The sequence below is a fragment of the Anomaloglossus baeobatrachus genome, chromosome 1 (assembly GCF_048569485.1).
Source record: "Anomaloglossus baeobatrachus isolate aAnoBae1 chromosome 1, aAnoBae1.hap1, whole genome shotgun sequence".
Classification (NCBI taxonomy): domain Eukaryota; kingdom Metazoa; phylum Chordata; class Amphibia; order Anura; family Aromobatidae; genus Anomaloglossus; species Anomaloglossus baeobatrachus.
Window position 1 is genome coordinate 870,760,206 of NC_134353.1, and position 23,401 is coordinate 870,783,606.

Genomic DNA, 23,401 nt, shown 5'->3' on the forward strand with positions numbered 1-23,401 from the left:
GCAATCCAGTAACTCGTCGATGCGTGGCATTGGGTACGCATCGGGTGCTGTGATTGCATTTAGCCTCCTGTAGTCCACACAAAACCGGGTTGTCCGGTCCTTTTTGGGAACCAAGACTACAGGAGAGGCCCATGCACTTTTGGACCTCTGGATCACTCCCAGGACTAGCATTTCATCGATCTCCCTTTTTATGTCCTTTTGTACCTCTAGGGAGACACGGTATGGGGGTTGACGAACTGGGGAATGACTCCCTGTGTCCACCTGGTGGGTGGCTAGGGATGTCTTCCCTGGGACATTCGTGAAGGTCATCAGGTAGGGCCGGAATACCTCCCGCAGCTGGGACTTTTGGTCCAAGGATAGCTGTGGGTTGAATGCCGCCTCCTCGATAGACCCTCCATCCCGGGCTGAGGCGAGCAAGTCCACCAAGACTTCACTTTCGCCTTCCTCGGGAAGACTACACACAGGAAGAGCAAAGGCTTCCCTGTCATGATGAGCTTTCATCATGTTGACATGGAAGACCTTTTGCCTCTTCCTGGCATGGTCGATGGTGACCACATAGTTTACGTCATTGAGGCGCTGATGCACCAGGTATGGACCCTCCCAGGCCGCCTGAAGCTTGTTCTGGGTCATTGGGACTAGGACCCACACCTTCTGACCCACTTCATACACCCGCTCTCGAGCGTGTTGGTCGTACCATCGCTTCTGGCTGGCCTGGGCTTGCGCCATATTCTCATGCACCATCTGCGTCATTGACTGCATTTTGTCACGGAGCCGAATGACATACTCCACAACGGACACTTCTGGGGAATTCAGTTCCTCTTCCCAGGATTCCCTTACCAGACCAAGAGGCCCCCGGACTCGTCTGCCATACAGGAGCTCGAAGGGGGAAAACCCCGTTGAGGCCTGTGGTACCTCTCTGTAGGCAAACAGCAGGTGTGAGAGATACCGCTCCCAGTCGCGTCCATGTGACTCAACCAGCATCTTAAGCATCTGCTTAAGTGTACCATTAAATCGCTCACACAAACCATTGGTCTGTGGGTGATAAGCGCTTGATATCAGATGCCGCACCTGCATTTTCTTACAGAGAGCCTCCATTAGACGAGACATGAACTGAGTCCCCTGGTCGGTAAGCATCTCCCTGGGAAATCCTACTCGGGAGAATATGGTCAAGAGGGCATCTGCCACCTTATCGGCTCTAACTGAGGACAGAGCCACTGCCTCCGGATACCGGGTAGCATAGTCTACCACAGTAAGGACAAACCGTTTTCCAGAGCTGCTGGGGACGGCCAGAGGCCCGACAATGTCCACAGCGACCCTCTGGAAAGGCTCCTCTATCACCGGCAAAGAGATCAGGGGAGCTTTGGGAGCAGGCCCTGACTTTCCCACTCTTTGGCATGTGATACAGGAGCGGCAGTAGTTGGCAACATCTGTCCCCATTTTGGGCCAATAGAAGTGGTGAGACAGCCGGGCCTTGGTTTTGCTAACCCCCAAGTGTCCGGCGAGTGGGATCTCATGGGCAATCCGCAGCATCTCACTCCTAAAGCGGTGAGGCACCACCAGCTGTTTTTCCTTCAGCCACTCTTGTTGGGGGTTACAGGGAATTGTCTCCCGGTACAACTTTCCCTGGTCCCAGAATACCCTCTCCTTATCGGTCTCGGAGGAGGGCTTCTCTGCGAGGTCCCTTAACGTCTCTAGACTGGCATCAGTTCGTAGAGCCACCTGAAACTCTTGGCTAGAGGCAGCCAAAAGTGACGTTAAGGTTCCAACCTCACCGGGACCCTCTGGGACCTGCTCTGGGTCCATCACCAGTTCCGTTATCCCTCTGGGTGAAGAGGTGTCAGAAGGCAGGGTTTCATTTGCGTTCTGGGCACTCTGACTGCGGGTGACAGCACCGATGAAGGCTGTCTCCCCGGGGAATAACCACTCTTCCCCATCAGCCTGACAGGTACTACTGGCTGTGTCACTGTCCGCTGTGACACTGCTCAGCTGCATTTGGCCACTGTCCTCGTGGTTCTCATGTCTGCCTCCATCTCTGTCAGCACAGACACTTGCTACCTTGGGGTTGTCCTCAGCCACGTCACCCTGCCGCGTGGCATGGCTGAGTTCCCCTGTACAAATCTCCACATTATTACCATGCACAACATTTGTAATCACGTTCTGGATATCCGCATTCGGGTCGCATGACTTATCAACAACATTTGCATCACATGATTTAACAACATTTGCATCACATGACTGATCAACAACATTTGTATCACATGACTTTTTGGATTCGGGAGGATCATCAGGGAGAAATTGTGCAACTAATCGCCCCAGATCAGTCCCCAATAAAACATTGGTTGGTAGATGTTCATCCACCCCCACTTCCCTCCACCCTCTCCCAGCACCCCAGTCGAGGGGAATCAGGGCCATTGGGAAGGAGTGGTGGACACCCCCCGCCAAGGCGACAGTCAGGAGTTTTCCCGGGATAAAGTTTTCAGGGGGTACCAGTTCAGGGCGGACCAGTGTTCTGTCGGCCCCAGTGTCCTTGAGCCCCACAGTGGGGGTTCCGCCTACGGTGACGGGGTGTAGGTTTTCGCAGGCCCTACCACCCGCCTTCCTTGCCAAAAGGACAGTTCCAGTGGGCCCTTGGGCCTTGGATGTGGGGTTCCTCTTCTGCCTCTCTGGGCAACCAGAGCTGAGGTGTCCAGGCAGGTTGCAGGAAAAACACCTGCGAGTGTCAGAGGTGGGCCGGGCACTGGTGGATGAAACAGGACCTACGGGAGGTCGGCTGGTAGGGGCAGGGGTGGTTGTAGTTGTCATCTTACCCCCTTTCCAGCTAGTGGTGGACGGCTTCCGCACCTCCGATGCACGGTTGGCCACATAGGCGTCGGCAATCTGGGCTGCTTTTGAGGCCTCCTTGGGCTCTCGGTCCATAACAAACTGTCGAACCTCCACAGGACAGACATGTAGGAGTTGGTCCTTCACCATGAGGTCCTTTAACTCCTCAAAGGTTGTAACGGACAGTCCTTGGATCCACTGGTCAAAGGTGCGCTGGAGCCCACCCTCCAAATCGCTGTAGCTGTCATGAGGTCCGAGCTGGAGGGTCCGGAATTTTTTTCGGTACACCTCCGGAGTCAGCTGATACTTCCGTACTAGGGCCTGCTTTATGGCCCCATAGTCTCCACTCTGCTCTTGAGGGAGACTGGCAAACGCGTCCAGGGCCTTGCCTCGCAGCCCTGGGGTTAAGTATTGTGCCCATTGTGTTGCGGGCAACTGGTACTGCAAGCAAGTCTTTTCAAATCCCGTCAGAAAGCTGTCCAAATTCCCGTCCTTTTCCATCACAGGAAAGTGCTCCGGTCGGGGCTTAAAGCTGCTGGCATTATTGGACTCACCGTTTAGTGAGGAAGATGTCTGCTGCCGGGCTTTGAGGATATTCAATTCATGGTCTCTCTGGGCTTGGCGCTCTCGCTCGGCTCGCTCAGCCTCTCGCTCGGCTCTCTCAGCCTGAGCCTGGCGCTCAGCTCTCTCAGCCTGAGCCTGGCGCTCGGCTCTCTCAGCCTGGGCCTGGCGCTCGGCTCTCTCAGCCTCTCGATATTGCTGAATGAGGTCCAGCCGTCCCTGCCGGTCCTCGGCAGTGAACTGTTGTAGGGCCATTTGCAGGTAGGAGTCCATGTTGCCCTGGTCACTGCTCTGGCTCGCAGTTGATGGTGGGGATTCTGCAGCAGTCCCATCCTGGGCTTGGCTTGCCTCCCCTTCTTCAGCACTGGGGAAACGGACATGCTCTGCGTCCCATTGTAAAAGTTCTTTAATGAGGTCCTGCCTCGTTTTGCCATGGCCATCAATCAACTTGGATCTGCAGAGTGCAGCAAGAACTTCCTTCTTCTGCTGATTGTACCAGGCTTCTGACACAGCCTCCATAATTGCCAAATAAAAGATAGGATAGAAAACAAGAGAGAAGGGAGGGGGTAACTGCTACACGTACAGTATTGTTCCAGGTATATTTAAACACTGAGTTCGATCCTCAAAACTTTTGCAAGTTTTTAGTGACAGGGATGATTGCTCAAACCAGATCACTAATGCTTTATATATCCCACCGCTTGCCACCAATTTGTCACGAACAGCCGGGGAAGTCCCTCAGAAATCCGCAGCTGTTCACTGATTTGTTACACACGACTACTCTCTAGCGCCCCCCTTGTCTGCAGGCCACTTTTGGTACTGCAGGACAATGCATAAGATGAGGCTGCTGAGCTGATAATGCCAAATATTGGAGGTCTCACAGCAAGGGTAAATGTATATCTCTGATTCCTGCTAATGGAATATTTATATACCTCGGTACCCTTAATGATAGCACTCCAATAATTCTATGCAATAACAATTACGCTGCCACCACCCAGACTTTCTACAGGTAGCTGGGAACCCGTTTCAGATAGCATAAGGCCCTTCGGGGTTTTGGATTCGTATATAAAGCATAAGGAAAGAAACTCTTAAATTTTTATATATTTAATCCGAAAATAGGCAGTGTTTAAAGAATATACAAGAAGTTACAAAAGGGAACAATACACATTACGGCATAACAGTTACATTAAAATAAAAGGTATAAAAGTGAAACTTACTAAGCTTCTGCCATAGAAGTGACGTCTGCTTATGGAGGGAGGGAGCTCCAAGAGATGTTAGAATCGGCCAGCATCACCCTTCATGATGCCCTCCTCGTGCTGACTGCCCCAAAAGACAGGAACTGTCTCTTATGCTCTTGCTAGCCCCCCTTGCCTGTGACATCATTTTACAGTCACTTGTGGGCTGGGCTTGAGATGGTCACAAAGTTCCATAATTCTAGGGTTTTTCATATCTTTGCTCCTGGGTCACACAGGTGAAAGATATTAGCGTCATATTTAATATCTCGATTTTACAGTTACATTGATACCAAACACAACGCCTCTAGCACAATTTTACTGGCCAATACTAATTTGTCGTGATTCCGTCGATCTCCTCGTCAGGTGAGACGGTGCGCTGGGTTCCGCACGACGCAGGGATTCTGGCAATGTGTTTTTCATCTTTCTAGCATTAAAGTCGCACTTCAAAACCTGCTTTGGGAGTTTTCCCGCCAATATTACAAAGAATTGTCTTTCTCTGCAGCTTTTGGCTTTTCTTCTACCATCACCCAAAGTCATAAATACCTTAAGCTTCCAGGCCAATCAGATAATCGCCATGACGACCTGTGGCTGGTGAAGAAGAGGGGGAGGAAGTCCCTTCAACAGCTCTACATGACAATATGTGCCGCCCCAATGCCAGCAGCCGGCGCTGCTCGGGTCTGGGCCTCCAGGGGTGGTGGCTCGAGGGTCTCCGGACCCGGGGGTCTCGCAGACACGCCGAATAAATGGGGGGACGTAGATGTTCGGGCTGGGCCATAATAAGTTTGTGACACCACCCACAGTGTCTGGTGAGGTGGGACACCACCGCTGCTGTTATGGGGCACCCGGGGTAGATGTTGTGCAGCAAGTTGTTAACCCCTCCGTGGGCAGGGATGGTGGCACTGGGACCGAGTGGCTCGGTGCAGGGGACGGCGACTGCAGGGGGTGCTAGTGTACTCACTGTTAGGAAAACACACAAGTCTCTGGTAAACCAAGGTGATGGTGGCCGGTGCCGCCGCCGGTTGCGTTCAGGTCCTCCACCCGGCTGGTGGTCTCTATCCTGTTCCTGCACTTCTTTGTGTAAGGTGGACTTTCCTGGTGTGAAACACAGGAGTCCACTCCCGGCTGGATGTGGCCTAAGGAGCCATGTCCGCAGACGCTGGCCCGTGGAATCTATGGGCCCTAGCGGTGACCTCTTATCCCTTATCAGTGGGCTGTTGTCTTCTATGAGGGACTTTGGGTGGGACAGTACCTCTAGCGTTGGCCTCAATCGGTTAATTAACCAGTCCGCTTGTTTCTGGCTTCAGGGTCCGAGTACCCCCCTTTGTGCTACGGTTTCTGGGTCGATTCCCCGTGTCGGTACTGGCGGGCTACAACCCTGTCCCGGTCCACCTCGGTTCTGCCGAGCCGTCTTCCCGTCTCCTGTTGATGGAGACCACCATCTGCCTCCTAGCCAGTGGCACCAGGGCTCCTACCCTGGTACCGTTCAATCTGGGCTTCTCTTGCTGGAGCTACACTTAGCTCCAGCCCACAGTCCTCTCCAACTTCAACCTCAGACTCTCACTCTAAACTTAGACTGCTTGTTTCCTGCCCCGGGCTGTCTAGACCCCTGGGTGGGCATGTTCCAGCTGCCTGGTCACGCCCACTGGTGTGTCTATCTTTCCCTAAGGGGGGTGACTAGGGTTTTCTGGTTGGCTGTGTGTTACCTAATGAGGGAACAGTGTAATGCGGGGGCCTAACTGTGATTACCTGGTTTTGCCAGGGCGTTATATATATATATATATATATATTTACATATATATATATATATAGATATATATATATATATATATATATATATACACACACACACACACTCTGAGTTCTGCTATGCAGATATACACTGATGAGCAAATGAATAACAATGTTTTAAACTTTTGACTTTCAGGCTCAATATCTCACCATAAACCACAACTTTGAGCGTGAGACTACCTTCATTTTATAGACAAACATCTTGGCTATCTCATAGATAAGCTTGACTCACAATTATTTAGCATATGATTAGTTATGCAGATTCTTGTCAGGTCATTGCATTGTTACTGTTTTGCTCCTGATGGCGGAAAATATTTTTCTTCCTGTATAGTACAAATAACAACCTGTTTTCACATTTCCTAATAGCTCTGTGTATTATTAGGTTGCCTCTCGAGCAAAAGGTCACTGGTTCAAATCAAGGAGCAGCCATGAAGAAAATTTCTCAAGATAAGAGAAATAGCATCATCCATCTCATCGATAGTCTCTCGGCCCAAAAAGATTCCATACCACATCATGCGAGGTGATGACAGTTGGATGAATATGAAATGAAGTCCGTCCACCCATTCAAAAGCCAAGAGATCAACGTCCAGGCAAAATCAACAAGTCGGCTCATCACAAGGTCTATAAGTTCTGGCGCAACAAACATGGCAGTAGAGACGGCTTAAATCCATGCAAGAACCAAGCAACTCAAATTACACAAGTCTGGAATGGTGGCTCAAAAAAAGGTAAAGAAGCTCCAACTTCAATATAGTCCTAAGAAGCGTCATCTTTAACTTTAAAAAAAAATACAAAAATGGACTGCAGAAGATTGGAAATAGGTGATCTGGTGCAATAGACTAACGTATGATGAGTGCAAATGGTCCTGGAAGAAACAATGGAAAAATGGACTATCAGATCGAGAAATTGAAGGAACTGTGCAAATCAGTGGAGGAAACCTGATGACATTGGGTTGGTTCACAGCCAAAGCCATTGCATACTTGACCAGAATCAATAGTGTTCTCAATGCTGAGTTATATGTGAGTATCCTACAAGATAAGTTATTTCGTATGCTTAAGTACTATGGATATTAGAAGGATGACATAGTGTTGCAGCAGGACAGTGATCCAAAGCATACGTCAAAATTGGTGGGGAAATGGTTCAATGACAATGAAGTAGAGGTGCTGGATTGGCCCCACAGTCCCCAGAGCTCAACCCAATTGATACCTTGTGGGTAGAGTTAAAAAAAAAGCTATGCACATAGCCAAGGTACTAGACCAGTATGCACCAACATTGGGATTGAGTAAAAGAGACCTGAGATCAGATTTTGGTTGCGACATATTTGAATCTGATCGAGAACATGCCAAGAAGGATCTAGGCAGTTTTGAAAGCCGAAGGTGAAATTATAATATACTAAAAAATCAAAACAATTTAAATAAAGATTTTTAAGAGAAAATCAGTAACAATGCAGTGACAGAACAAGAATCTGTATAACTAATCATTTGTGATTGACGAACAATAAAATGCTTGAATGCTAGTTCTTCGATTCAAACTAGTCAGACGCATAGGTGAGCTTGAAATGAGTAACGAACATTATGGAAAGAGAGAGAGAGAGAGAGAGAGAGAGAGCTATTCGTCGATATTCGCAAAGTCGGATATTTTGGTATTCTATCATCCCTACAGACTAAAGGCCATTTACACACAGCGACATCGCTAGCGATGTCGCTGCCGATCGCACCCGCCCCCATCGTTTGTGCATCACGGTCAAATTACTGCCCGTGGCGCACAATATCGTTAGTCCCCGTCACACATACTTACCTGTCTAGTGACGTCGCTGTGGCCGTCAAACTGCCTCTTTTCTAAGTGTGCGGTTCGTGCGGCATCACAGTGATGTCACACGGCAGGCGGCCAATAGAAGTGAAGGAGCGGACAGCAGCTGAAGGAAAGACACGCCCACCTCATTGCCGGAGGACGCAGGTACAGTGTTCGGCGTTCCTGGGATGTCACACGTAGCGATGTGTGCTGCCTCAGGAACGACAAAGAACCTGCATCCAGCACAAGCAACGATATTATGAAAATGAACGACGTGTCAACGATCAGCGATTAGGTGAGTAATTTTGATCGTTAGCGGTCGTTCGTACGTTTCACACGCAACAACATCGCTAACGAGGCCGGATGTGCGTCACGACTTTCGTGACCCCAACGACATCTCGTTAGCAATGTCGTTGCATGTAAATGGACCTTAAGTCCAAGAACATTACACTGGAGAGCCATTCACTGACTGTGAATGGCTCCCCCTGCGGTATGGCTCCCCCTGCGGTGCCTGCACACATCAAGCAGTAAAGCGAGCCTGTGTGTTGTGGTCATTGCTTTTTGGGCAAAATATCAGAGAACCCAAAATTAGCAGAGCACCCCGATGCTTGATCAAGTAACGAGCATTGACGAAATGTAGTCAGCTCCAGTAATATCCGAGAGCGTTGGCACCCTTGAAATTGTTCTTGAAAATGAAGTATTTCTCCCAGAAAATGATTGCAATTACATATGCTTTGCATACATATGCAAAAAGTGAGAAAGTTTAAAAAAAAAATAAAAAACACAACATTTCGCATTACCCCCTTTTGGACCATTGAAAATAAAATATTAAAAAAACAAACACGTACTCTGCATTGCTGTGTTCAGAAATCTCTGAGCTATCAAAATATAACATAAAATAATCCAATCGGTTAGCAGTGTAATGGCAATAAAATTCAATACACCAAAATTACATTTCTTTTACCGCCACAACATTTCAATAAAATGCAATAAGAGACAATCAAAACATTACATCTATAAAAAAATAATATCAGCTGAAATTTAAGAGAGGCCTGGATGCCTTTCTTGAAAAATATATTATTGGTTATGTGCACTAGATTCTAGAAGGGACACTGATGCAGGGATTTAGTATGATTGGCGTATGTGGAGTCGGGAAGGAATTTTTTCCCCCTAATGTGGCGCTTACTGTCTGTGCCATATGGATTTTTCCTTCCTCTGGACCAACATGTTAGGTTAGGTCATGGGTTGAACTCAATGGACCTAAGTCTACTTTCAACCATAAACACTATGAAACTATGAGCTTAGGGCGCAAAAAATAAGACATTACAGAGCCCCAGATCCTGAAAAATGGAAACATTATGTGTTTTGGAAAATGGCGACAAAGGCAATTTTTTTCAGATTTTTTTTCACTAATTAAGTTACAAGAAAATTATACACATTTGGTATCTACTCGCACTAACCTGGAGAATCGTACTGCCAAGACAGTTTTACCATATAACGAACATGGTAAATACAAAAAACTCCCCAAAAATTGTCGAATTGAACTTTTTATGAAATTTAACTGGACTTGGATTTTTTTCCCATTTTCTCGTACATGTTAAGGTAAAATTAATGGTTTCACTCAAAAGGTCAACTTGACCCACAAGAAAAAAGCCCTTATATAGCTATGTTGCCAAAAAAATAAAAAAACAGTTATGGCTCTTGGAAGAATGGGAGGAAAGGAATGAAAATGAAAAATGGTAAGTCACCGCGTGGTGAGGGGGCTAAAAAAAATGCAACAGTTGAAAAAAATGTATCAAAAGTGAACATAAAAGTATAAAACACTGCAAAAATGTTTCAGTATTGTAGATGAATGTTTGTTTAGAAAGTTTTCTAGCCCTACAACATTCTAAACTTTGCAGTCACGATACTGTAAGTCTATTGCTTTAGGCAAATGTGAGGTACAAAGAAAAAGTGGCATATGTATTACAATTTGGCATTTCATCTTAGAACATGAGTCATGAAACAAACACTGGCCAGCCACCAAGTAACAAATTGACAGACTGCTTACTAAATGAATTTGTCACACTTTTGCAACCAAAAACATTCTATATAGTTTACTTATAATTCAATTACTAAGTAGGTGGTGTTCATAGTATATACTGCTATACAAACATCTGCCAGCAAACAATCTCTAAGTTGAGTTTTCCCACAAAAAATAAATTGTATTCACACCCTCATAAAGGGTCCTCGTGGGTGGAGGAGGTTCAGAAACTCAGTTACCTCCATATACTGTTGATACTGGCTATATTATGTACAGCAGGTGAAAAAAGTATGGAACCAAGTTTTTAAGTAAATAAAACTCTAAAGTTGCAAGTGACATTCATTTCTCACCAGTTGTCGGTAACAACCCATCCAATCCACATAGGCAAAAAAGTCTAACTATAGATAGATGTCCATAAATTAAGTTATGTGTAATAAAAAGAAATGACACAGAAAAAAAGTTTTGAACACATGAAAAAAGAGAAGTGCAAAAATCCATTGAAATTCGAGACACCAGCTGATATCAACCGTTAATTAGAAAGCAATCCTACCACTTAGTAAAAAAAAATAACAGCTGATAAATCTGATGGCTGATAAAAAGGTGTCTCATAACCAAGGCTCCAGACAAGAAACATCTCATGATGTGTAAAACCAGTGAGCTGTCGCAAGACATTTGCAACTTTATTGTTGCAAAACATGCTGATGGCATTTCTAAACTATTGAAGGTTCCAGTGAGCACTGTTGAGGCCCTAACCCGGAAGAGGAAAGGTCATAATGTCACCATATACTGGACACGACCAGATGTTCACCGCAAGATTGCAGATAGAGGAGTGAAAAGAATTATCAGAAGAGTTGTCTAAAGGCCCCTTTACACACTGCAACATCGCAAACAACATCGCTGTAACGTCACCGGTTTTGTGACGTAATAGCGACCTCCCCAGCGACATTGCAGTGTGTGAAACACATCAGCGACCTGGCCCCCGCTGTGAGGTTGCTGATCACTACACATCTCTCAGGACCATTCTTTGGTCCTTTGTTTCCCGCTGTGCAGTATGATCGCTAGAAAGTCTCAGTATGTAAAGGGGCCTTTACAGCGACTTCGTTAGCCACTTCCCTTTCAAAAAGCTGCTTTAAAACGTCCCCAATGACTAACTAGGTCGTTCTGCAGGTCCGGATCGCTGTTGCGTCGTTTTCCAGGTTTGCCTGTTTGACAGCTCACCAGCGACTCACTAGAGACTTTGTAGCGATCCCGGCCAGGTTGGGATCGCTGGTGGGATCGCTAGAAAGTCTCAGTGTGTAAAGGGGCCTTTAGAGCCAAGGAACACCTGTGGAGAGCTGAAATCAGCAGTTACAATTGTTTCAAAGAAAACAATAAGCAATGCACTCAGTGCACCAGTATGCACACTCACCATGCAAGACTCCATTGCTGAACAAAAAGCACGTTCAAGCACGTTTAACAATTGCTCAACAACATTTAGACAGGTCTGTGAAATACTGGTAGAAACTGTCTGGTCAGACCAAAAGGGAACTTTTGGATGCCATAATGCATGCTATATTTGGAGGCTAAAAGGCACTGCATATCAACCCAAAATCACCAACGGTGAAGTTTGGTGGTGAGAACAACATAGTGTGGGGCCGTTTTTCAGCATGCGGCACTGGAAAGCTTTGTATAATTGAAGGAAGGATGAATGGACAAATGTACAGAGACGTTCTAGCTAAAAATCTACTGCCATCTACTAGGATGATGAAGATGAAACAAAGGTGGACATTTTAGCAAATCAATGATCCCAAACACACAGCAAAGAAAACTCTCAATTGGCTTCAGAGAAAGAAAATAAAGCTGCTAGGATGGCCAAGCCAATCACCGGACCTGAACCCAATAGAAAATTTATGGTAGGATCTTTTTAGGCTATGTGCACACGTTGAGTATTCAAAAACAAATCAAAAAAAGAAGTGGATAAAAAATGAAGAAATGATGCCTGTGTTTCTGTTATACATTTCCTCTTATTATTCCAATCCTGATATTGGCTTACAAATATTGTGAGAAAAAAATCATCAAATACTCAACGTGTGCACAGGGCCTAAGTGTATTCTTAAAAAATGCATGTAAGCTGCACATGACTCTAGCGGTAAAGTTTGTCAAAGCCAAATACCAGGAAGTATCAAAAGCAAAGCAGCTTTATTTAAAACATGACATAACAAGAAGTGGAAAACTGCAGCTTCAAAAACGTGATAAAAACGCATGAAAAAAATACATCTAAACCCCCCCCACAAATGACCTAATTTACATAATAGGTGCAGAAATGCTGCCAAAGTTCTACATCAAAAACTCACCAAAAAGTTCTTTGCATGGCAGCATAGCCTAAAGGGGGCTTTACACGCTACGATATCGTTAATGAATTATCGTCGGGGTCACGGTGTTTGTGACGCACATCCGGCGTCATTAACGATATCGCAGCGTGTAAAACTTAAGAGTGATCTGAAACGATCGCAAAAGAGGGCAAAATCGTTTGCCGTGGAGAGGTCGTCCTGAAATAAAAAATCGTTTTCTGCTTTTTAGCAATGTTGTTTGTCGTTCCTGCGGCACCACACATCGCTGTGTGTGACACCGCAGGAGCGGCGAACATCTCCTATTTGCATATACCGGCAATGAGGAAGGAAGGAGGTGGGCGGGATGTTTACATCCCGCTCATCTCCGCCCCTACGCTTCTATTGGACGGCTGCCATGTGACGTCGCTGTGACACTGTACGAACCGCCCCCTTAGAAAGGAGGAGGTTCGCCAGCCAGAGCGACGTCGCAGGGCAGGTATGTGCGTGTGACGCTGCCGTAGCGATAATGTTTGCTACGGCAGCGATCACCACATATCGGCCGTACGACGGGTTCGGGTGTTATCGCGCTCGACATCACTAGCAATTGCTAGCGATGTCGCAGCGTGTAAAGCCCGCTTAAGTACCATAATACATGTCCCTCTTCCTGTTTTAAAACATAAGGCGGTATACTCTTGAGTGACTGCGCTTATGAAAGGATATCTACCCAACCTATTTTTTTTTATTGGGTGAGGACTGAAGGGGAGCCAAATTAAGGCTTTTGCTATGGGAACAAATGATTTCTATATACGCCCCCTGTTATAAGTAGTAAAATTTGATAGTTTGTAGTTCTTATCTTGTGAAGTCCTTATGACCTAAATATTAACCTAACCAGTCATGAATACAACTGACTTCCCAGTAATAATTCATCCTGGACATGGTAAATTTTTTGGTTCTTACTAAACCTGTCTCTTGTCCTAAATGGCTGGTCAAGCATAAGAGGAAATAAAAGGTGAATCATTGCTTGTAGAGGCAGTGATTGTCGAAGATTTACCTTTCTGACATTTAGCTCTGGGTTATTGTTTGAGTTAATTAAAAGCAGATTAATCATTGAAATGTTTCAGATGAAAGCAGCAAGATGGCTATAAAAAAAGGTATAGTAGCTGATAAGAAAGAATGTCTAGGTTCACTGTATCATGGTCACTGGTGGCTGGGAGAATGAAACCAAACAAATTTCTAGAATAACCAATGAACATTGATCATTAAAGGAGTTGTCCAAGAAACAAAGTTATTATATCTTGGAATAATAATAACAATTTATACAATTGGATATGTTTATATAAAATGTTCCTGTGTTGAGATAATCTTATATGTGTCCCTGCTATGTACTGTGTAATGGCTGTGTCTGACCGTACAAGGACATGGTCTGATCATACCATTTTTATAAACACATTAAAACTTAAAAAAAATACACAGTTGTTCACATACAGTCATATGAAAAAGTTTGGGCACCCCTATTAATGTTAACCTTTTTTCTTTATAACAATTTGGGTTTTTGCAACAGCTATTTCTGTTTCATATATCTAATAACTGATGGACTCATCAGTAATATTTATGGATTGAAATGAGGTTTATTGTACTAACAGAAAATGTGCAATCCGCATTTAAACAAATTTTGACCGGTGTAAAAGTATGGGCACCCTTATCAATTTCTTGCTTTGAACACTCCTAACTACTTTTTACTGACTTACTAAAGCACTAAATTGGTTTTGTAACCTCATTGAGCTTTGAACTTCATAGGCAGGTGTATCCAATCATGAGAAAAGGTTTATAAGGTGGCCACTTGCAAGTAGTTCTCCTATTTGAATCTCCTATGAAGAGTGGCATCATGGGCTCCTCAAAACAACTCTCAAATGATCTGAAAACAAAGATTATTCAACATAGTTGTTCAGGGGAAGGATACAAAAAGTTGTCTCAGAGATTTAAACTGTCAGTTTCCACTGTGAGGAACATAGTAAGGAAATGGAAGAACACAGGTACAGTTCTTGTTAAGCCCAGAAGTGGCAGGCCAAGAAAAATATCAGAAAGGCAGAGAAGAAGAATGGTCAGAACAGTCAAGGACAATCCACAGACCACCTTCAAAGACCTGCAGCATCATCTTGCTGCAGATGGTGTCAATGTGCATCGGTCAACAATACAGCGCACGTTGCACAAGGAGAAGCTGTATGGGAGAGTGATGCAAAAGAAGCCATTTCTGCAAGCACGCCACAAACAACATCGCCTGAGGTATGCAAAAGCACATTTGGACAAGCCAGTTACATTTTGAAAGAAGGTCCTGTGGACTGATGAAACAAAGATTCAGTTGTTTGGTCATACAAAAAGGCGTTATGCATGGAGGCAAAAAAACACGGCATTCCAAGAAAAACACTTGCTACCCACAGTAAAATTTGGTGGAGGTTCCATCATGCTTTGGGGCTGTATGGCCAATGCCGGCACCAGGACGGGAATCTTGTTAAAGTTGAGGGTCGCATGGATTCAACTCAGTATCAGCAGATTCTTGACAATAATGTGCAAGAATCAGTGACGAAGTTGAAGTTACGCAGGGAATGGATATTTCAGCAAGACAATGATCCAAAACACCGCTCCAAATCTACTCAGGCATTCATGCAGAGGAACAATAATAATGTTCTGGAATGGCCATCCCAGTCCCCAGACCTGAATATCATTGAAAATCTGTGGGATGATTTGAAGCGTGCTGTCCATGCTCGGCAACCATCAAACTTAACTGAACTGGAATTGTTTTGTAAACAGAAATGGTCAAAGATACCTTCATCCAAGATCCAGGAACTCATTAAAAGCTACAGGAAGCGACTAGAGGCTGTTATTTTTGCAAAAGGAGGATCTACAAAATATTAATGTCACTTTTATGTTGAGGTGCCCATACTTTTGCATCGGTCAAATTTTGTTTAAATGCAGATTGCACATTTTCTGTAAGTACAATAAACCTCATTTCAATCCAGAAATATTACTCAGTCCATCAGTTATTAGATATATGAAACTGAAATAGCTGTTGCAAAAACCCAGATTGTTATAAAGATAAAAGGTTAACATTAATAGGGGTGCCCAAACTTTTTCATATGACTGTATTGGTGTGAATTGCAACATATTTCTGATTAGAAACACATAGAAAAAGAAGTATGTAGATGGAATATGATAACCAATTAAACGCATTTTATTATAAATAACAGTGAAAGAAAATTCTCACAAAAAATGTTTAAAAATGCCTAAAAAGCCAATGGGAAATATGTGCTATGGTAGACACTCAATGTGTAGTGCAACACAAGGGTAGCAGTGGGAGTGGTATAGAAGGAAAGCCCTGACAATAGGGAGAGGGAAGTAGAGACACCTCATGCAATTCACATGAGTTTGTACCCTACAGTCGCCAACGTCCCTTTATGGGTCCTTTCCCCAGTCGCTATCACATGCCTAGACCCTTGCTAGCCCTGATAATACCCTAGCTAGTGAGTAGGCCAGGGAGAACACTAGTCTCACCACTGTAATAATACAACACAAGGTACAATTTTCGTAAGAGGGCACCACTTACTGGGGATCTATGATAGCGCAGAAATTGTTAAATGGTAACTGAAAAAGAGAAGGTGTGCTAACATGCAGGATCTCCACAAAAATGTGAAAAAATATGTAAACAATACATTACATATTTTGTTCCCCTGTTTTTCTCCCTAGGGCGAAGGTTCCAGAAGTGCATCTTGTCAAACCTATGCAGTTGGGGGCACCTCACCTCATACTAGGTCGCTTGCGGTTTGCCATGGGACAGGTGCGTGCTTTTTATGTGGTCTTAAGGGTCATTATAATGGGGTTTGTCCATTTGTTCCCAAGCATGTAACAAAGGATAAAAATCCGCGTCCCACAAGTTGTGTGCAGGGAGACGACCTGTACATTTCCTCCAATAATCCATCTTTCCAGGCCGAGGTGGCCAAGGTGCTGCAGGAGAAAATGGGTGATGTCTTACCTTCTCTACAGGTTAATGATAGGCCTTGGTGTCACCGCAGGAGAGGTGGTCAAGGGGGGTGGTTGTTCCCACTGAGTCTCCTGTTCCTGAGGGCAAGGTTTGAATGGCATGAGGAGACGTCTCTGTTGTCAGTCCTTTAAGGGGATCACCTTCTTCTAACAAACGCACTTATGGTAAAAAATGTTCAGGTCAGGATCTCTGTGTTGTGGTTGTCCACTAAAAAGATCAGGTGTGCATCTGGACCTTGGGGCTTTAGGGTTTTGGCACCATATAGAGTAGTGGATGTATACTTTTATATTAATGGCTTATCTTTAGAATAGGTGATCCATGTGAAGACACAGCCTTGTTCAATGTCTGTCAGGGGTAAACTTCTTAATTTCGCCAGACATGGGTCACTTTTGTGTGGTAACTTATGTTAAGTCATTGTTTTCCCCCGGCACATGGGATCTGTCCATTGTCTGAGGTTGTGTATTGCTAATTTAATGTAAATTCCCTCAGCCTCTCTGTCTACCTAACTCAGAGGAGAATTATACAGGAGAACTAACTATGTGGATTGGAATGCCACCCAATAAGAGCACAACCTTATTCCACTAATTCGGTAAGATCATAATACCCTGGGATGAGTGCCCGGGAGATATAAAAAGGGACTGCTTGAGTCACCAGGGGTTCTTTTTGCTACATGGCTTCAATCCGGGAGTTTCTGTCCCGGTTGGATATCCTTTACCCAGCCTAGGTACTTTGGCGTCGATTAGGGGATCAGAAACTGGATTACATTGTGCAGGAGTACCACGGAGGATTCTAGGATTCGGCTGGAAGAAACCCAGGTTGGGTCAATTCAGTTACCTGGCTACGGACTTTGCTGTGCTTGTTAAGCTTCCTATGCTTGTCATGATCCTATTCCTGTTGGGATCCTACCAAAAGCAGGGTGCTGCTGGTTTGGGGGTATGTGGCCCTGGAAGCTCCGAAGGCACGAATATTCTAATCCCTGGTGAGCCAGCAGAATGATGAGACTCTGTTGTCTGTTACCTCGTGTGATTTACATGGTTTTGTCTTATATGCCTTTGACTGTTAGGGATCCAATAAAGTGTAAATTTTGTGTTTGCTGCACCGTGTTGTCTAAGTAGTTCTGCCCATGGGTAAGGAGTCCGGCGTCAGATGGGATGAACCCTGGTCCATGCAGTCTTTCTAAAGGCGGCTGGGCCAGTGGACAAGAGCACCCACTAACCCCCGTGTCTCCACAATCAATATCAGATCTATTAGATGGTTGGGGAGTGGCACCTAGCACAGATCAGCTGTCCTGAGTGCTGGCGATGACTGTATGTTAACCGTTGTGGAGCTGCACAGCACAGCTCCATCAACTGTATGATGGCCGCAATCGGGTACTGCACAACTGCCCCTATTAAAATAAATAGGAGTGAATCTGCAGTACCCCTCTGCAGCCACTATACAGATGATGGAGCTCCACTATTCTGCTCTGAAACTGATCACATCAGGCCACCGTTTGCACAGGGAGCAACTGATCAGGAGGGAAGACGGGTGTTGCAGCCCAACCAATCTGATATTGATGACCTATCATAGGTCTTCAATATAAAAGTACTGGACAACACCTTTAAATACATTTCTTAAGCCCCCAAAATAATTTCATTTTATTAATTACAATTTTTATGTGCCATGGGATCCTCCACCACTGATGGCTTGAAATGGGAGACAAAGGACAGCAAATCTGGTGTGGTCTCCATGAGGAGGGTCTTCAGCATAACCTAAAACACAGATTAAAATCATACAACAAAAACCAGCACGATGATTGTACCTTACCTTACTTTAGTGTATAAGGTATGTGTTGCCTTCCAAGAAGCAAAACTAATGAATATGTGTAATGTAATACATAAGAACAAGTCGTCTTTCAAAATCTGACAAACCTTATTAGTATTATTATGTAACTTTTGTCCGCTAAGCATAGTGGGGGAACAATAGAAATAGCGTGACTAGATGCAGGTATTAACTTGTATAGATTATAATTTAAAATTTTCTGATTTACTTTTGATGCTTCCTGCTGGGTTAAATATAGCACCTCACAGGAAGATACTCATGTTTTATTATCAAAGTCTTAATTCACAAAGAACAATAAATGTAATTTCAGCTCATGTTACAAAGGATTGTAGATGACACCTAATTTTATGGCACTGTGCAAAGGATAAATTAGATGTTATTTTCCACAAAGTTGGCAGAGTACATAACCGTCAAATCTACCCTCAGAAGACGATGAAAATCATCTATTTATCATAGATTTAAAAAAAAACAAAAAAAAAAAAAAACAAGCAAAAATGCAGAAAAACAGGAAAATGAGTTCTTACATCAAAAGGCAATGATTTTAAGTGTAATTACAATTAACTGAATGCTCACCTCTGGTGCAAGATGCCATTATAGGGTCACATTGCTTCTCATCAAATCTGTCCTCAAGGTAGATTACACCTACATAATCACTGCTCACAGGACATACAAATAACTTTTTTTTTTACCTGGCAGATTTCGTTTAATGCAGGAAAGGGTAACAGGACATGAAGTTGGCCCGTTGGGATGTGGGTCTTGTTTTTTTGTTAGTGATTTTTGGGCTATTTGCCCATAATGAGCTTTTGATGAGTTTGATGGAGCCAGTGGGGCATGGGCTTCTGTTTTCACTTCAGCGGGGCATTGGGGCAATGACATCACTGCATTGCGCTGCTAGTGTCCACTGCAAGACCAGACAGAAAAGTAAACAAAAGCTGTATAGGACTAGGAGTCTAGATTAGGTGAATATCAGCTCTTTTGTGGGGGGCTGTGAGGGATTATCATACTATATAAAGGGCTGTGGAGGGACCATCATACTTTATAGGTAGCTGTAGAGGGGCTTTGAGGGACCATCATACTATATAGAGGGCTGTGGGGGACATAATACTCTATAGGGTGCTAGGGAGGACCATAATAATCATAATCTATAGGGTGCTTTGAGGAGACCATCATACTGTAATGGGGCTATGTAATGGGGCTATGAGGGAATCATCATACCTTATTGTGGGCTGTGAGGAATCCATCATACTGTCAAAAAATACTGTGGGTGGACCATCATACTGTATGGGGTGGCAGTGGGGGAACCATCCTACTGTATGAGGTGGCAGTGGGTGGACCATCATGTTGTGTGGGGAGATCCATCATACTGTGTAAGCTGGCTTTTGGGGGACTATCATTCTTCATGGCGTATCTGTAGCAGACCATAATACTGTATGGTGGTATGTGTGAAGCCCTGTGTGAAACCCTGTATGTGGGGGGACCAACATATTGTAAGATATGGCTGTGGTAGACCACCATACTGTATGGGGTGGCATCATACTGTGTGGTGTGGCTGTGGTGGACCATCATACCATATGGGTGGCTGTGGAGGTCATCATACTATGGGGAGGTCTATGTGAGCCATTATATTGTGTCGTGAGCTGTGGCGACATATTGTGTTGGAATTTATGCTGAACATCATGCTGTCTGGGGAAGACAGTGGGGAACATCCTACTGTTCAGGTGGTGTGGAAATCACATACATTTGATCACATGACTGCCCACTCCTGGTGTCGGCAACAGAGAATCCTGAGTACTGTGAGCATTCAGATGTCTGCAGTCAAATAGACTGTAACCTCAAGCCTGGACAACCCCTTTAACGATCATTATGGTGGTACTATCAATACTGTATTCTGCTAATTTTTGGTTATGGTTTGGTGATATTTGTCTGTTATATTGAAATATTAGTATTATTATATAGCAGTATTATTACAAATATTGGTCTTGTTATAAATCTTTGTTTTTTCCAGGAAGTGTAATAGAGGTCCCCATCTGGAGCTCTTGGACGGGGACTGCATGGGCTGTGTGCTTTCAAATGCCAGGACTGAATATAATTCCCTGTCCGTCCCTGATTTAAACAATATGAGGCAAAAAACAAAGGTAAAAAATTAAACTTTGATCAACCCCTTAAGAACCAAGCATTTTATTTTATTTTTGCCCTTTTATTAATCTCTCACCCTCCTCCAAGAGCCACATTTTTATTTTCTTGCTGACAATGCAATATGAGGGCTTGTTTTATGTGGGACTAGCTGTTCTTTTGAATTTCACCTTCTATTTGATAATATGGTTTAAAGAAAAATTGTAAAAATAAAACCAAATAAAATGAAGTTGCAAAACCCCCCCGCAATTCTACAATTGTTATTTGGGTTTTGTTTTTTCGGTGTATATTCTGCACTTAAAATGGAAATACGAGGGGTTTGTGATTTTTTTTGTTTCTATGGTAATGAATGTTACATCACATGAAAGCCTTATGTGTCAAATATATGTTTTCAAAATGTTGCGTTTGTTGCTTATTGCAGCAGTGTTCTAAGCACACCAGAAAACAAAATGGCGGAGTCTAATGCGATATTCACAGCAACTGAGAGCAGAGGAGTGATAAATTTCTTGTTTCTGCAAGGAAAGTCCGCAAAGGATATTCATGATGATATGTCGCAGACATTGGTGAATCAATGCCCTTCATATTCCACAGTTAAGAACTGGGTTGCCAAATTTAAATAGGCCACTTCAGCAACAATGATGAAGAACGTCCTGGACGACCAAGAGTGGTTGTTGTTCCAGATATCGTCGATGCTGTGCACAACCTCATACTGGAGAATCGACGAGTTTCAACTAAAGCAATAGCAGACATCATAGGGATTTTCCGTGAACGTGTTTGTGTCATTATCCATGAACATTTGGACATGAGGAAGCTGTCTGCAAAGTGGGTCCCCAAATATTTGACAACAGATCAACATGCGAGTGAAATCTTCCCGATCCATTTGTCAGCGTTTCCAGACTGATAAGAACTTCCTGGATCGACTGGTCACTATCGATGAGACCTGGATTTATTTTCATGACCCTGAAAACAAGAAGCAGTCAAAAGTGGGGGCACAGTGGTTCACCTCGTCCAATGAAGTTCAGGGTGCAAAAATCAGCCACTAAAGTGATAGCATCGGTGTTCTGCGAAAAGGAGGATGTGCTGCTAGTGGACTACCTTCAAAAGGCTTCCACCATCATTGCAAGGTATTACATTGAGCTTTTGAACCAATTGAAGACAGCTCTGAAGGCCAAAAGGCGAGGCAAGCTGTCCAAAGGAATCTTGTTCCTGCAAGACAACGCCTTCTCTCACACTGCACAAGCGACCACAGCAAAACTGGCGGAGCTGGGCTTCCAGCTGGTTGACCCCCCATATTATTCAGTCTAGCTCCCTCCGACTATCATCTGTTTCCAAGCCTGAAGAAACATCTCAAGGGTACCAAACCGCATATGACCGGATCCTGTGGAATGAATGTGCAATGCATGCAACCACAATTGTTATTTTACCGTCCTTCTACTTTTTATGGCAGCTGCGATGGATGCAGTGGGACACAGAATTTATCTGCCGCCACTGGAGTCAACTGATTAGGCATCAGCTGAACTCCTGCTCTCACAATCTGCACATGCTGCGATGGATGCAGGTTAACAGTAGTCATTGCCCGTTGCCAATCACGTGTGACCGTGTGCGGGCTGTGTGGTCAGGAGTCAGCTGAGTTCAGATCAGCTGACTCCAATGTCGGCCGATTACTTGTTCTGTGTCCCACTGCATCTATGTAGCGTGTGCGGGCTGTGAGGTCAACTGAGTTCGTCCGGCACTGGAGTCAGCTGATCTGAACTCCTGCCTTCATAGCCAGCAGAACAAGTAATCAGATCAGCTGACTCCAGTGCTGGCTGATTACTTGTTCTGTGTCACCTGCATCCATCGCAGCGTGTGGGGGCTGTGAGGTCATCTGAGTTCAGATCAGCGGACTCCAGTGCCGGCCGAACTCAGCTGACCTCACAGCCTGCACACGCTGCAATGGATGCAGGTGACACAGAACAAGTAATCAGCCGGCACTGAAGTCAGCTGATCTGATTATTTGTTCTGCTGGCTGTGTGGTCAGTAATAAGGATGAGTGAGCAGTAAAATGCTCGGGTGCTCGATGGGCAACGCCCATGTCGAATTTTTTTTTTTTAAGTTCATTAAGGAATAAAAAAACAAAACCCCAAACACATAAGGGTAAAAAAAAAATGCATTGGCTCCTGCTGCATTTTCTATTGCTAAGGGTAACCCAAACAGCTACTGGCTGGTAACCCCCACTGCTTGGTTTTACCTTCACTAGCAATGAAAAATCCAGGGAAGCCCTTATTTTTTCTAAGTTTTTTGCCCAAAAACTGAAAAAAAAAAAAATGACGTGGGCTTTGCCATATTTCTGTATGCTAGCCAGGTACAGCAGGCAGGTACGGGCTGCCCCCCAACCCCCAGCTGCCTATTTGTACCCAGCTGAGAACCAAAAATATAGAGAACCATTTTTTTAAATATTTAATCAATTTCATGAAATACCTTATTTTTCGGATTATAAGATGCACTTTTCCTCCCTAAAATTTGGGAGGAAAATGAGGGGAGCGTCTTAAAATCTGAATATAGCTTTACCTGGAGGGTCTGTCTGTGTGGTGATTGGGTGCGTTCGGGTGGCCAGGTGCCTGTGGCTGTGTGTGGGCAGCAGCCGGGTGCCTGTGTGCGGGTGGCAGCCAGGTGCCTGTCAGTGCCAGCTGCCTCTCTGTGTGGGTGGGCGGGCAGCTTTCTGGCTGCCACTCTGTGCGTGCGGGTGGCTGTGCGGCAGGTTTCCCAGTGTGTCCGCGGTCCCAGTTTAAAATGATGGTGCCTGGAGCAGGCGCGTGCGCAGATGGAGCTCTTGGATGAGAGCTCCATCTGCGCATGCGCCGCTCCAGGCTTCATCATTCGAACCGGGACCGCGGACACTGGGACACTC

At 44.8% G+C, this 23,401-nt stretch overlaps 1 long non-coding RNA gene across 1 annotated transcript in view; it reads left to right on the forward strand.

Moving 5' to 3' along the window:
- The window catches only part of LOC142301537 (uncharacterized), a 47,638-nt gene extending 27,039 nt beyond the window's left edge, over nt 1–20,599 (forward strand). The window contains exons 2-3 of the long non-coding RNA XR_012752822.1: nt 16,263–16,353; nt 20,384–20,599. This is a non-coding gene — a long non-coding RNA (uncharacterized LOC142301537). The remainder of the gene's footprint in view (nt 1–16,262; nt 16,354–20,383) is intronic.
- Nucleotides 20,600–23,401: the final 2,802 nt, after the last annotated feature.